A 14,975-nucleotide genomic window follows, 5' to 3' on the forward strand; every position below is an offset into this window, starting at 1 on the left:
TTAAAACAATAGTTTCAAACTAAAACAGTGAAATGTGTCACTTCATGCTCAAGCAAAATTCCTGAAGGTTAATAGGATTGACATCTTACTATTGTCAGGAAAACAACAAGTGCAGACTTGGAGCGAGGGAGAATAGAACCCGGAAGTTAAGCGTGCTCAGGCTGGGGGAGTGGGAGGATGGGTGGCCGTTCGGGAAGTTAGATGATTTGGAATGATGAGGGGTGATTAGAGTATAAATTGAGAAGTGATGAGGGGTGGTGATTATAGACTAGAGGTTAAAATAATTCAGAAATTTGAAAATAAAAAAATTCAAAAAATTCAAAAAAATTCAAAAAAAATAAAAAAAATCATAAAATTTCCTTTAGTCCCAGTTGTTACCAACCGGGACTAAAGGTGGAGCTCCACGTGGCTGCGCCCTTTAGTCCCGGTTCTGGATTGAACCGGGACTAAAGGGCCAGGGCATTAGTACCGACCCTTTAGTCCCGGTTCCAGAACCGGGACTAAAGGCCCTTATGAACCAGGACTGAAGGCCCTTTTTCTACTAGTGACATTTCCCCATAAGAGAGGCTACCAAGGATGAACAACTAGGTTGTCGGATCCCACACATACCAAGCATTTCAATCATACACACAATATGCTCGATATGTGTAAATACAACATGGCATCACAACATAACTCTACGACTCAAGTATTTATTCATTAGGCTCCGAAGAGCCAGATAATACAAACATGGGTCTCATGACCCAACATTCAGAGCATACAAGTCAAAGCACATGCGGAAGCTTAACATGTCTGAGTACAGACTTCTACAAATGAAAAAGGCTGAGAAGCTTGACTATCTACCAGATCCTACCGAGGGCATAAGATCGTAGCTGAGGTATCAAGCTAAACGTCGAAGTCCGCGTGGAACTACTAGAGAGACTGAAGTCTCTCTGCAAAACATAAATTAAGCAAACGTGAGTACAAATGTACCCAGCAAGACTTACATCAGAACTAACTACATATGCATTGGTAGCAACAAAGGGGGTGGTGGAGTTTAACTGCAGCAAGCCAACTTTGACTCAGTGGCTAACCTGAACTACTACTGCAAATAACTCTTTGAGGTGGCGCACACGAGTCCACATATTCACCATATCAATACAACACTATGGATCCGCTCCCATCTCCCTACGAGAACGCCATCCATAGCACTCAAGCTTATCTTGCGCATTTTAGAGTATCCACACTTGTCTATGAACGATGCAAGGGGTCCAAGTTTCCATATCCGAGGAATCCGGCTATTCGAATAGATAATGATAACCCTGCAGGGGTGTACTTCTTCACACACGCTCTCGCCACTTACCATCATGTACACGTCGTGTACCTCGGCAACCTTCAAGTGGAAGCCTGGTGAGGGAGTCGGCCACGACCTGACTAACCACACAAGTCTCTCGTCTAGGTTTATCGCCTATTCGGGTTCCATCCGCAAGGAGATCCGGCCGGGGTGTCGCTCACGGCCCCAAACAATGTGTGCAGGGTTCCCAAGCCCACCATCCAGGTGCCACTTGGTACACCGTGCCACTGTGCCTAGTCTATCCCAAGCCCACCTGTACCGGGTGCCACTTGGTAGACTACTAACACTACCTACAAACACCAGAAACTAGTTGCAACTCCTGGACAGAGATCGAGTTGATTAATAAGCCGAGAGGGGCCGAGTTACCGGAACCCAATGTGTGGTAGTAATTGTTTATGGATCACAAACACCGAACTCAGTTCCTGAGAATGGCTGCAATGAGGCAACCCACCATGTACTCCTACATGGCCTCTCACCGCTACCTTTACCAAATCGTGTTCACACACTTAGCTCTCAACAATAGGACATGTTCACCACGTTCCAATTCATTCCCGATGAATCAGACCTGACTCAACTCTAAGCAGTAGCAGGAATGACAACAAGCATGAATGAGTAGGCACAGCAGGGCTCAAACAATTCCTACTCATGCTAGTGGGTTTCATCTATTTACTGTGGCAATGACAGGTCATGCAAAGGAAAGGGGTTCAACTACCGCAGCATGTAACGATTGAATTGTTGTTGTCCTAATGCAGTAAAAGAGAGCAGGAGCGAGAGAGTGGGATTGTATCGGAATGAACAAGGGGGTTTTGCTTGCCTGACACTTCTGAAGAGGAACACACTTCATCAGTGTCATCATTGTCGTCGTCGATACACGTCTACCGAGAGAGGACAAACACCGGCAACTAAGAAGAACACAATCAATGCAATGCCACAATATGATGCATGATCATGACATGGCAATATGCTATGATTTGAGCTAATGCATCTAGCTATGATTTAAATGAAGTTGGTTTGGATACATGATTCAAATTCCAACTCCATATATGATTATTTAAATGCCCTTTCTTTGTTTTGTCCAAAACAGAGGACAAACATTGTTCAAACATGCATGGAAATGGTACAGATGGGTTCCTTAAATTTTTCTGATCATTTTTCATATATAACTTATTTCCATTGGAGTTATAGATTAATTAGTATGGATTTTAGAAGTTTTAGCTATTTTCTGAAATTTCCTAAATTATTTTAAATCTAGAAAATCAATTACTGCATCAACATTGTGCAAGCATGACCTCAGCGAGTGAACTGAGGCTGACCAGGTCAAACCTGACCAGTGGGTCCCACTGGTCAGTGACACAGTGCTGGTCAGGGTCACTGACCTATGGGCCCGGTCAATGGCCATGTCAGCTCGGTCAAAACTGACACGTGGGGCCACCATGATTAGGTTAAATCTAAGTAGGAATAAACTGGGGTTAATTAGGGTGTGGGGCCCGTATGCCAGTGATCTAGGGAGGTTAGTTAGCCCCGTCATTAGAGCTAATGACGGTGCCACGTCAGCGGTCGCCGGGGTTAGTCGCTGGTGACCTCACAGTGCGGCGGCGGCTCGCCGGCCGGGCGATTCCGGCCACGAGAGCTCACGCTCTTGGGCTCTACGGAACCATCGCGATGAGGCACTTCAGATCATGGCCGTGCCTGGCCGTGGGATGGTCCGTGGCGACGGCAAGGAGCTCGGCCGCGGCAGCCGAAGCTCGGGCGTGAGCGCGGGAGGCGCTTCGGGGTGCAGGCGGGGAAGCTAACGCGCTAGGGAGGGCGTGCGCGAAGCGGCGAGTGCGATGGACACGACGAGAGGACCAAAAGGTTGCCGGAGTCGTGTCGGCGGCGAGCACAGGCGGCGGCGCGTGCGGGTGCGTGTGGCACGGCGGTTACGGCGTGCGAGAGGGAAAACCGAGGGAGGGAGAAGATTCAGTGGCTCGCGGCGGTTGCGACGACCATCAAAGTGGGCTTGGGGAAGGCCGGACGACGACGGGGCATCTCCGGCGATTTGGGGGCAGAAGGTTGAAGATGACGGCGTCAGCGGTGTTCGGGGGCGTCCGGCGTTGCTTAACTCAGCGGAGAGGGTGTGGGCGACGGGGCGATGCTCCTGGGCATGTCCAGGGGCGAGGGGGAGGCAGTGGTCGCGGTGGTGCTTGTCGGCGGCGACGGTGGCGCTCGGACCGTGCGAAAGGGAGAGAGACAGAGGGGAGGAGGAGCACAGGGAGGGTGAGAGAAGACCAGAGGCGTTGCGTGGCGACGCAGGAGGCGTCTAGGGCGGCGAGGGAGTAGCCAGGCAGGGAGGAGGTGGCCGGCGCGCGCGCACGCGTTGGGCACACGCCCTCCTGCCTACTGGCAGGAGGTTGAAGACGGTGGCGGTTGTGGTGGGCTGGGCTGCACAGTGTTGGGCCTCTGGGTTGAAGGTAAGCGCCCGGTATTTCCTCTCTCTCTCTTTTCCATTTCTGTTTCAGTTTTTCTATTACTTTTATTCTGTTTTGAATTAGTAAAAATACTAATTCATTTTGAAAAATCTTGAAAATGATTGTGGCATATGTTTGGATTATTTCCAACAACCTTAAAATACTTTCAAGATTATTTGGACATTTAAAATTATTTATAGGATTTAAATGTCCAAATGCAAGTACTTGTGATTTAATCCAAAAATGACCTAGAAAGGTGTGCAGCAGTTTTGTCAGAGGTTCTAGACCAATTCAAAAATGATGAACTTTTCTAAAGGGCATTCTGAGTTCTTGAAAATGTTTTTAAGTTGAACCTATTTAATTTAATTTTGGTGCTAGGGTTTGTCATCCCCATTTCAACTTTAATTGAAAAATTAACATGATGCATGGATGATTTAAGGCAACTAATGGCAAGCAAATTCTAGGGCTGTGACAACTGCACCGAGCTGGGCGTCCATCACTGCCCCGTACTCGCTGTAGGAGAACGGTGGGTGGAGTGATAGAGTTTACCTTGTTGTCTAGGTATTCATCATTTTTATTTCGTCATATTAGTTTCGGTCATGCATTTAGTCTAAGCTGCGGCAGGTTGTGTACATCTAGTTGTGATCACGTACACAGTGCAAAGCTGGTTGATAGAGTGAGTTAGTTGAGAGGAAGTCAGTAGAGAATGGATGCATGTGTGGGCATCCATCAGGTTAGTAGCATGCACGTATGCATATTTCCGTTGCATGAATGTGCTGCCGTAGTGGCTTAGATGTGGACCAAGTAATTAGGAGGTAAGCGTGACGCCGGCTGAATCGTGTGGCCATGTCAAAGAGGTTGTTACTCGTGGCTATGCTACCGGCTAGTGGAGAGAAAATAGCGGATCAGGCAGTACGTAGCAGGGAGTAGTATGTGTGTGTCTCTATTAAAAGACTTTGTAATCAGCTGTGTGTGTTGAGAAGAAACAGAGAAAAGGCACAAGTGTGTGCAGTGCCGCAAAACTCCCTGTGTGCTCTTTTTCTACCTCAAGCTCTTGTGTGTGTCCTTTTGTGACGCCCGGATAATTAGGCTACAGTAATTCCACGCTAATGATGCCACATCACCTCGGTTACTGTTACTAATCTCGCGATGGTTCAAAAACGGTTTGAATTCAAATTTAAAATCGAGTCAAACAACTAAAGTTTTCAAAAGTCAAAACTAAAATGTTCTTAATGTGGCAAATAAATCATGGATATTATTGGCGGAGTAACAACATCTTTATAAAATATTTAAATACCCTAAAGTGATTAAAACAACATCAAAACAATTAGTTATACTCCTAATATATTTTACCAAATACTAAACTATTTTTATTCTGAGGTAAAACTTCTTAGAACAGTGGATTAATTTGACACACTATTTTTGGAGCTATTTTCATATTTTACTAAACCAAAAATATAGTGCAACTAAAATAAAACAGAAAGAAAATGAGAAAACAACAACAAAAGAAAAATAAAAGCCCCACCCCTCGCTAGGCCTCGGCCCAGCTGGCCACGGGGCTAGCCAGGCCGCCCAGCCGGCCCACTTGGCCCGACCCCCCCACTCACTCCCTTATCCCCTCGCAACCGGAAACCCTAGCCCGATCAACCACCACTCCCCCTCGCCTCCTCCCCTAATTCCCCCTGGATCGGGATCGACCCCTCCACTCTCCCCTCACGCCTCGCTCCTCTCGCTCCCTCCCGATCTGGATCGGGGCGCAACGGCGCCCCCTCGCCGCCGCTCCGCTAAGGCCGCGGCCCCTCCCAGACTCCTCCGCGCCCCTCCTCTCACCTCCCTCGACTGGATCGGGGCAGCGCCCCGCTGCCCACCTCGGCGGGCGCCTCCCGTCCCCGCCACCAGGCTGGCGCCCCTCGCCGAGTCCACCTCATCGCCGGACCATGCCGGCAGGGTCCTGCCGGCGCGCACCGAACCCGGCCGCAGCCTCTCCCAGCGAGTCGCCCCGCTCCGACGCCCTCCAACGCCGGCAGGCCGCCGGCCACGACCACCACGACCCGTTCCGGCCTCCCCAAGCTCCTCTACTGCTCGATGTGAGCACCTCGCATATCCCCCCCCCATGATGCCGCTGCTGCTCTTACTTCCTGTTACTGCTGCTCATGCTTAGCTACTGCTGCTCCTGCCGTTGCGTTGCCGTTGTCGCTGCGTCGTCCCCTTGTTGCTGGTGCGCCACCGCGCCCCGGCTCCCCTGCCGCCCGCGGGCCTACTCGTTGCCGGTCCCGCACTCCGTTTCCCCCACGCCGGCCGGCCACTGGCCTCGCCACGCCCGTGGCTGGGCCCCCTGCCTGTCGATCTGGGCGCTCGCCCAGTCGGGCGCCGATGCCCAGCGCCCGCACCCGCGGCAACCGCACGCCCGTTAGCCCCCAGGGCCCTATGACAAAGGGGGCCCGCCCCCAGAACGTTAAAAAAAGTATATAAAAATAAATAAAACAATAATTAAAATAAAAATAAATTTAATTAATTAATTAATTAACTAAATTAATTAAGTTAATTAACCTTAATTAATTAATCTAATTAACCTATTAGCTTAATTAAACAGTAATTAGTTTAACTAAACCCTAATTAACCTAACAGAGTATGACAGGTGGGTCCCACTGGACCCACGCGTCAGTTTGACCCAGTCAACCCCTGTTGACTGTTGGTGTCAGCATGACATCATGCTGATGTCATAAATCTATTTTTGAATTAATTAAATAATTAATTAAATTTCAGAAATTAATAAAATCTTTAGAAAATCATATCTTTTAATCTGTAACTCGAATTAAATTATTTTCAACATTAAAGTTGCTCAGAACGATGAGACGAATCCGGATACGCAGCCCGTTCGTCTGCCATGCGTCCCTAGCATAGTGAACCTGCAACATTTCACCTCCGGTTCATCTGTCCAGAAACACGGAACACCGGGGATACTTTCCCGGATGTTTTCCCCCTTCACCGGTATCACCTCATACCGCGTTAGAACACGTCTAGCTTTGCTTGTTGTCCTGTTATGCACTTGCTTGCTACGTATTTACTGTTTCTTCCCCCTCTTCTCTCCGGTAGACCCAGTGACGATGCTGATGCCCCTGTGGTCGACTACGTCACCGACGACCCCTCCTTCTTGTCTGAGCAACCAGGCAAGCCCCCCCCTTGATCACCAGATATCGCCTACTCTCCTCTATACTGCTTGCATTAGAGTAGTGTAGCATGTTACTGCTTTCCGTTATTCCTATCCTGATGCATAGCATGTCCTTGCTACTACTGTTGTTACCATTACCTGCTATCCTACTGCTTAGTATAGGATGCTAGTGTTCCATCAGTGGCCCTACACTCTTGTCCGTCTGCCATGCTATACTACTGGGCCGTGATCACTTCGGGAGGTGATCGCGGGTTTATACTATGTACTTTATACTTGATACATGTGGTGATTAAAGACGGGTCGGCTCGTAGGAGCACCCGCGAGTGGATCTTTGAGGCGGAGCGACAGGGCAGGTTCAGACCACCTAGGAGAGAGGTGGGCCTGGCCCTGGTCAGCGTTCGCGGATACTTAACACGCTAAACGAGATTTGGTATTTGATCTGAGTCTGGCCATCTGGCTTATACGCACTAACCATCTACGCGGGAGTAGTTATGGGTATCCCGGCGTCGTGGTATCAGCCGAAGCCTTCGTGACGTCAGCGACTGAGCGGCGTGCGCCGGATTGGAACGTAAGCCTGCTCTTGTATTAAGGGGGCTAGTTCTGCTTCCGGCCGCGTTCGCAACGTGCAGGTGTGCTAAGGGCGATGGGCCCAGACCCCTGTGCGCTTAGGTTTAGACCAGCGTGCTGACCTCTCTGTTGTGCCTAGGTGGGGCTGCGACGTGTTGATCTTACGAGGCCGGGCATGACCCAGGAAAGTGTGTCCGGCCAAATGGGATCGAGCGTGTTGGGGTATGTGGTGCACCCCTGCAGGGAAGTTAATCTATTCGAATAGCCGTGATCTTCGGTAACAGGACGACTTGGAGTTGTACCTTGACCTTATGACAACTAGAACCGGATACTTAATAAAACACACCCTTCCAAGTGCCAGATACAACCGGTGATCGCTCTCTAACAGGGCGACGAGGAGAGGATCGCCGGGTAGGATTATGCTATGCGATGCTACTTGGAGGACTTCCGTCTACTCTCTTCTACATGCTGCAAGATGGAGGTTACCAGAAGCGTAGTCTTCGAAAGGACTAGCTATCCCCCTCTTATTCCGGCTTTCTGCAGTTCAGTCCACATATAATAGCCTTATTCCAGTTGATACCAATGCATACATATGTAGTATAGCTCCTTGCTTGCGAGTACTTTGGATGAGTACTCACGGTTGCTTTCTCCCTCTTTTCCCCCTATCCCTTCTACCTGGTTGTCGCAACCAGATGTTGGAGCCCAGGAGCCAGACGCCACCTTCGACGACGACTCCTACTACACCGGAGGTGCCTACTATTACGTGATGCCCGCTGACAACAACCAGGAGTAGTTAGGAGGATCCCAGGTAGGAGGCCAGCGCCTCTTTCGATCTGTATCCCAGTTTGTGCTAGCCTTCTTAAGGCAAACTTGTTTAACTTATGTCTATACTCAGATATTGTTGCTTCCGCTGACTCGTCTATGATCGAGCTCTTGTATTCGAGCCCTCGAGGCCCCTGGCTTGTAATATGATGCTTGTATGACTTATTTTATTTGTAGAGTTGTGTTGTGATATCTTCCCGTGAGTCCCTGATCTTGATCGTACACGTTTGCGTGTATGATTAGTGTACGATTAAATCGGGGGCGTCACAAGTTGGTATCAGAGCCGACTGCCTGTAGGAATTCCCCTTCCACACTCCTTGGCCGAAGTCGAGTCTAGACATTGCAAAACTTTTACTAACATGGCTGTGTGCCTTACAGGCCCACGTCGTCATTTGGGTGGTATTAGGATCTTTTATTCCTCGACCTATACTCTGGGACTCTGATCTCTCTTCTATTCGGGTTAAATGATTTTGCTATAAACAAACTAACTTTAGGTTCTCGAAAATATTTTCTCCCGGAGAATCCCTCACTTCAGATGATCACCTACTGCACTAGAAGATTCTGAAGATACTCTCCGATATTCTCTCGAGTCCTTGTGCCCATTGCTTTTGCAATTCCCTTCCACCGAAATATCCCTATGGATAAATACTTACACCTGTCGTGCTTACTTTTATTCCCAGTCGATCTTGTTATTACAAGATACCCCGAGAATATTTGGTGCCTACTGCCTTGCAGTTCTTCGCCACCGGAATACCCCTAAGGATAAATTCTCGCACTTTCCGAGTATCTGCTCATCCCCAGTTGTTAAGGTGTTTCACAAAAGTTTTTGAAATGCCATTCAATCTTCCGAAGATTTTCAACAACCTATTGCTCTTAAAATTCTTGCTTGCTTGCTTGCATTAGGATTAAATCCTATAAGTCTGGTAATCTTATTGGCATCCTCTATCATTATCATTTTAAGTCCGTTAATTCAATATGTTGAGGATGCTTGCCTTCCTCAGTCGAATCCTAGAATTCATCCTTCTGGCTCAGACGTCAGTTGGATATGAGCTGCTTCTTGACCAATCAATGCCTTGATCGGTTGTGCTTCTTATGAGCTGCTTCTTGACCAATCAATGCCTTGATCGGTTGTGCTTCTAAGTCTATTGAACTTATTCATTTTCGATCAGAACGTTTGGTTATGATCCTTTGTTTTGTAAATCATAAATCCTTTGTTATCTAAACATCGAATTATTCAGATGTTCTATAATATGATGCTGTGCATTCTTTCTTTGTCTGATTGAGTACCGATACTCACATCAGCTCCGTTGTGGATCGCCCGATCCATTGTTGGATTTCATCCGACATCGTCCTTCATATTCAATAACCTTGTGAGCCTTTCCACGGGTATATAATGCCTTTGGTAAATTGTATCCTCCGCTTTGTCAACCATGCTCTACTTTTGAGCTTGTGTTATTTACTCCTGAAGTTCGTGGTACATGTGCTAAGAAGCCCCGATGGCTTGAACCTATGCCTTCCTTAATATGTGTGAACTCGAAAGTTTTCACGAGTCATACTCTTCTGGTATTTTGCCAGATAAAATTTCAACACTACAACTTCATCGAACGCGAGAAGTAAATGAAAGGTTATGCATTGGAGAAGTGGGAGTCGACCTTGAACTTTGTGTTCATGCCCATGGACATGATGTAGATCCTATCATGGAAACTTCTTGTAATAATAACTATTTCCTTGGTATAATATCATCTGGTACCTGTGAATTGATCCTTTGCTATCATGGCTTCGACCATGATTGATCCCCTTTGATTCCATTTCTCAGACAAGATGAAGTACTTGTCTTCTGCAGATCACTTCACGTGTCCACCCTCTACTCTGCTCTACCGTCGAGTATTACAATCTGGTATCTCAAGAATATCATGGAACATCATAACTTCTTATGGGTTCTTCATCAATTGTTATTACTCACCAGGTCCAATTGTTCTTAGGTTATAGGTTGTTGTCAACCGAGAACACCGACAAGTGAAATTATTCCGCACTACAAATCAAATACCCCTAGTATTTTTACTGGGAAATTCTAAACTCAAGCTGGTCATTCCTAGACTATCGGCTGCATCCTGGTCTTGCTACCTTTGACTGTGCTACCTTGTCATTCTCTGGTGCACGTATTCTTCAGTGTGTGAGCACGACTTACGTCAAGCTTTCAACATCTTGTTGCTTGTCTTGGAATGCAACTTTGGTTCCGAGCTTGCCTTTATATATTAATCCTATAACTTGCCACTTTGTCATTTCCTTGCTTGTTGCCGTTGTTATTTGATTGCATCCTCTTGAAACCTCCCGGCAAATGTGTCGGATCACCTTCAACACTTTGACTTCTTCCGAGATGTCAACTGTGCTCATGATGAGGAATACCCTCCTTGCCCTCGATGATTTTTATTATCATCGACAACACCCTTGACTTCCTTTCATCATGAACTTGCCCACATAGTGAATGCAACTTGTTCTCCAGCTAGTGTTGTGTTCTGCCTTGAAGTATTCCTGTCTATTATGTCGAGAATGTTGATGGGATTGCTCCACCTCTTACAAATTCTTGGCATGATGATACTTCTCACCATCACCATTCTTCCTTGGTCCCCATGTTGTTTTCAACTAGGATACCAATATGCTAATGATGTTGTTTGAGTTTTGTAATTCTAGCAACCCTATTGCCTTGAAGTTAATGATCGACAGTTCGTTCTTAGACTGTTGGTTATTGAGTCGTCACTCTAACATTGATCTTGCTGCCTAAGGTCATACTTCGGGCACACCTTTCAACTAATGATTGATGGTGTATGTTTTCCTAGAGCATACAACATTATATCATTTGAATTGACAAGTGCCATCTTCTTGTTCACATTATTGTGGAAAGCCATCCGTTTGGAATTCTCGATGAATTGTCGCTGAGCCCATCAGCCACCTTCTCATCCCCTCCTTGGTTTAATGATGAACTATTGTTTCAGGAACCCGCTTCCATAGTTCATTTCCCGAGAATCTTGCAATGTCATTTCGTCTATTTGTGTTGCACCTTTTCTTCTCGAACATCCTGAGTCTGAGGTATCATGACACCTATCGGGTCTGAATCTCGGTCAGATATGATGGTTGGGACATTTCCAAGAGTTATAACATTGGCCTTGATATGACCCGGTAAGGTGATGTCATGCCTAGCACACCTGGCCGAATGGCCCTATTTTTATAGATTCCTTTTCAGCAAGCTTATCCATTCGTCCATGAGGAAATTATAAGACTTATTCTACAAGTTATTCCTGATGGATCCTTTGTGTTTCCAAAGTCTGATCTTTGCTTAAAGACCTTGTCAATGCTATCTCAAAGCATGTCTGTGGTACTTCGATTTTCAACAAGAATGTTTGAAATCCAATGCTAAATGTTTCTTGCTCTATTATCCAAACACCGTTGTATGGGTAATGTCATGAAATTTCTCTCTCCCCTTACCTAAAGGGTTTTCTACCTTATGTCCTATCTTGGATACCATGCTCTGCTTGACTTTGGGAAGGATATACCCCTGACATATGTGTTTAAACACATTTTTCTTTCCATTGTTCTGTTTAAATCTGATGATCACATTTCCTTTCCATTGTCTTGTTTAAACTTTCTCGTGGTTTATATGATCTAAGAAGTAATGATTCGCTGCTTATATAAACACCTCGGTTGTACGACTCTGTCAATAAGACCCTGTTACTATTGTTGATGACATTCTGGTAGCCACCGATGGACGAGAACCTTGCCTATTGGTCCGCCTCGTTCAACGAGCAGGAAAATGGTTCTCTTCGTCCCTCGCCCTTGGTACCGTCGTTGTTGCCGACATAATCGACAGGCTAGCCTCTGACTTGCCTTGCTTGCATGATCACGCAAGACGTCTCCACCCTTCCAACTTTTAACCCACATGGTGGGCCCATAACCCACAGTTCCACAGGATCGAAACCTGACTCTCCTGAACAACCCTGTTTCTAATGGTTATTCCTCGCACTTGGCTTCGAATTTAATTCATGGGCCACCTTCCTAGTGATCTATTCTGGTATCAGACGCAATACTTTCCCATTGCTCTGAACGCCCTTTCACATTTCGTAATCAGGCAACGAACGATTGCCTATGCGCTTGAAACTTCTATTGTGCACCTTCTTACTTTGCTCTCGATAATTTCTTAAGTTTCAAATCGAGGGTTGCTTCCCGCCACCTTCACTGATGTTATCTACCACACAAGCAACATTGTAGCGGTTCCTTCTTCCGAAGTTACCCCTTATCCTTCGTACGTATGACGAAGACTCCGAAGAAAAGATGATGATTTAATCATGACGACCTAAAGCAGAGAAATGAAGACATCAACGTTATGGATCGACCTCTTCGAGAAGAGCAACCAAGACCGAGAGGGTTCGTTAGAATTTCGTAACCAAATCGCTTCCCCGTCACTTCCCCTCTTAAATCTCGGGACGAGATTTCTTGTAGTGGAGGAGGATTGTGACGCCCGGATAATTAGGCTACAGTAATTCCACGCTAATGATGCCACATCACCTTGGTTACTGTTACTAATCTCGCGATGGTTCAAAAACGGTTCGAATTCAAATTTAAAATCGAGTCAAACAATTAAAGTTTTCAAAAGTCAAAACTAAAATGTTCTTAATGTGGCAAATAAATCATGGATATTATTGGTGGAGTAACAACATCTTTATAAAATATTTAAATACCCTAAAGTGATTAAAACAACATCAAAACAATTAGTTATACTCCTAATATATTTTACCAAATACTAAACTATTTTTATTCTGAGGTAAAACTTCTTAGAACAGTGGATTAATTTGACACACTATTTTTGGAGCTATTTTCATATTTTACTAAACCAAAAATATAGTGCAACTAAAATAAAACAGAAAGAAAATGAGAAAACAACAACAAAAGAAAAATAAAAGCCCCACCCCTCGCTGGGCCTCGGCCCAGCTGGCCACGGGCCTAGCCAGGCCGCCCAGCCGGCCCACTTGGCCCGGCCCCCCCACTCACTCCATTATCCCCTCGCAACCGGAAACCCTAGCCCGATCCACCACCACTCCCCCTCGCCTCCTCCCCCTGGATCGGGATCGACCCCTCCACTCTCCCCTCACGCCTCGCTCCTCTCGCTCCCTCCCGATCCGGATTGGGGCGCAACGGCGCCCCCTCGCCGCCGCTCCGCTAAGGCCGCGGCCCCTCCCGGACTCCTCCGCGCCCCTCCTCTCACCTCCCTCGACTGGATCGGGGCAGCGCCCCGCTGCCCACCTCGGTGGGCGCCTCCCGTCCCCGCCACCAGGCTGGCGCCCCTCGCCGAGTCCACCTCATCGCCGGACCATGCCGGCAGGGTCCCGCCGGCGCGCACCGAACCCGGCCGTAGCCGCTCCCAGCGAGTCGCCCCGCTCCGACGCCCTCCAACGCCGGCAGGCCGCCGGCCACGACCACCATGACCCGTTCCGGCCTCCCCAAGCTCCTCTACTGCTCGATGCGAGCACCTCGCATATCCCCCCCATGATGCCGCTGCTGCTCTTACTTCCTGTTACTGCTGCTCATGCTTAGCTACTGCTGCTCCTGCCGTTGCGTTGCCGTTGTCGCTGCGTCGTCCCCTTGTTGCTGGTGCGCCACCGCGCCCAGGCTCCCCTGCCGCCCGCGGGCCTGCTCGTTGCCGGCCCCGCACTCCGTTTCCCCCACGCCGACCGGCCACTGGCCTCGCCACGCCCGTGGCTGGCCCCCCTGCCTGTCGATCTGGGTGCTCGCCAAGTCGGGCGCTGATGCCCAGCGCCCGCACCCGCGGCAACCGCACGCCCGTTAGCCCCCAGGGCCCTATGACAAAGGGGGCCCGCCCCTAGAACGTTAAAAAAAGTATATAAAAATAAATAAAACAATAATTAAAATAAAAATAAATTTAATTAATTAATTAATTAACTAAATTAATTAAGTTAATTAAACTTAATTAATTAATCTAATTAACCTGTTAGCTTAATTAAACGGTAATTAGTTTAACTAAACCCTAATTAACCTAACAGAGTATGACAGGTGGGTCCCACTTGATCCACGCGTCAGTTTGACCCAGTCAACCCCTGTTGACTGCTGGTGTCAGCATGACATCATGTTGATGTCATAAATCTATTTTTGAATTAATTAAATAATTAATTAAATTTCAGAAATTAATAAAATTTTTAGAAAATCATATCTTTTAATCCGTAACTCGGATTAAATTATTTTCAACATGAAAGTTGCTCAGAACGATGAGACGAATCCGGATGCGCAGCCCGTTCGTCTGCCATGCGTCCCTAGCATAGTGAACCTGCAACATTTCACCTCCGGTTCATCTGTCCAGAAACACGGAACACCGGGGATACTTTCCCGGATGTTTTCCCCCTTCACCGGTATCACCTCATACCGCGTTAGAACACGTCTAGCTTTGCTTGTTGTCCTGTTATGCACTTGCTTGCTACGTATTTACTGTTTCTTCCCCCTCTTCTCTCCGGTAGACCCAGTGACGATGCTGATGCCCCTGTGGTCGACTACGTCACTGACGACCCCTCCTTCTTGTCTGAGCAACCAGGCAAGCCCCCCCCCTTGATCACCAGATATCGCCTACTCT

The sequence above is a fragment of the Triticum aestivum genome, chromosome 7A (assembly GCF_018294505.1).
Source record: "Triticum aestivum cultivar Chinese Spring chromosome 7A, IWGSC CS RefSeq v2.1, whole genome shotgun sequence".
Lineage (NCBI taxonomy): Eukaryota > Viridiplantae > Streptophyta > Magnoliopsida > Poales > Poaceae > Triticum > Triticum aestivum.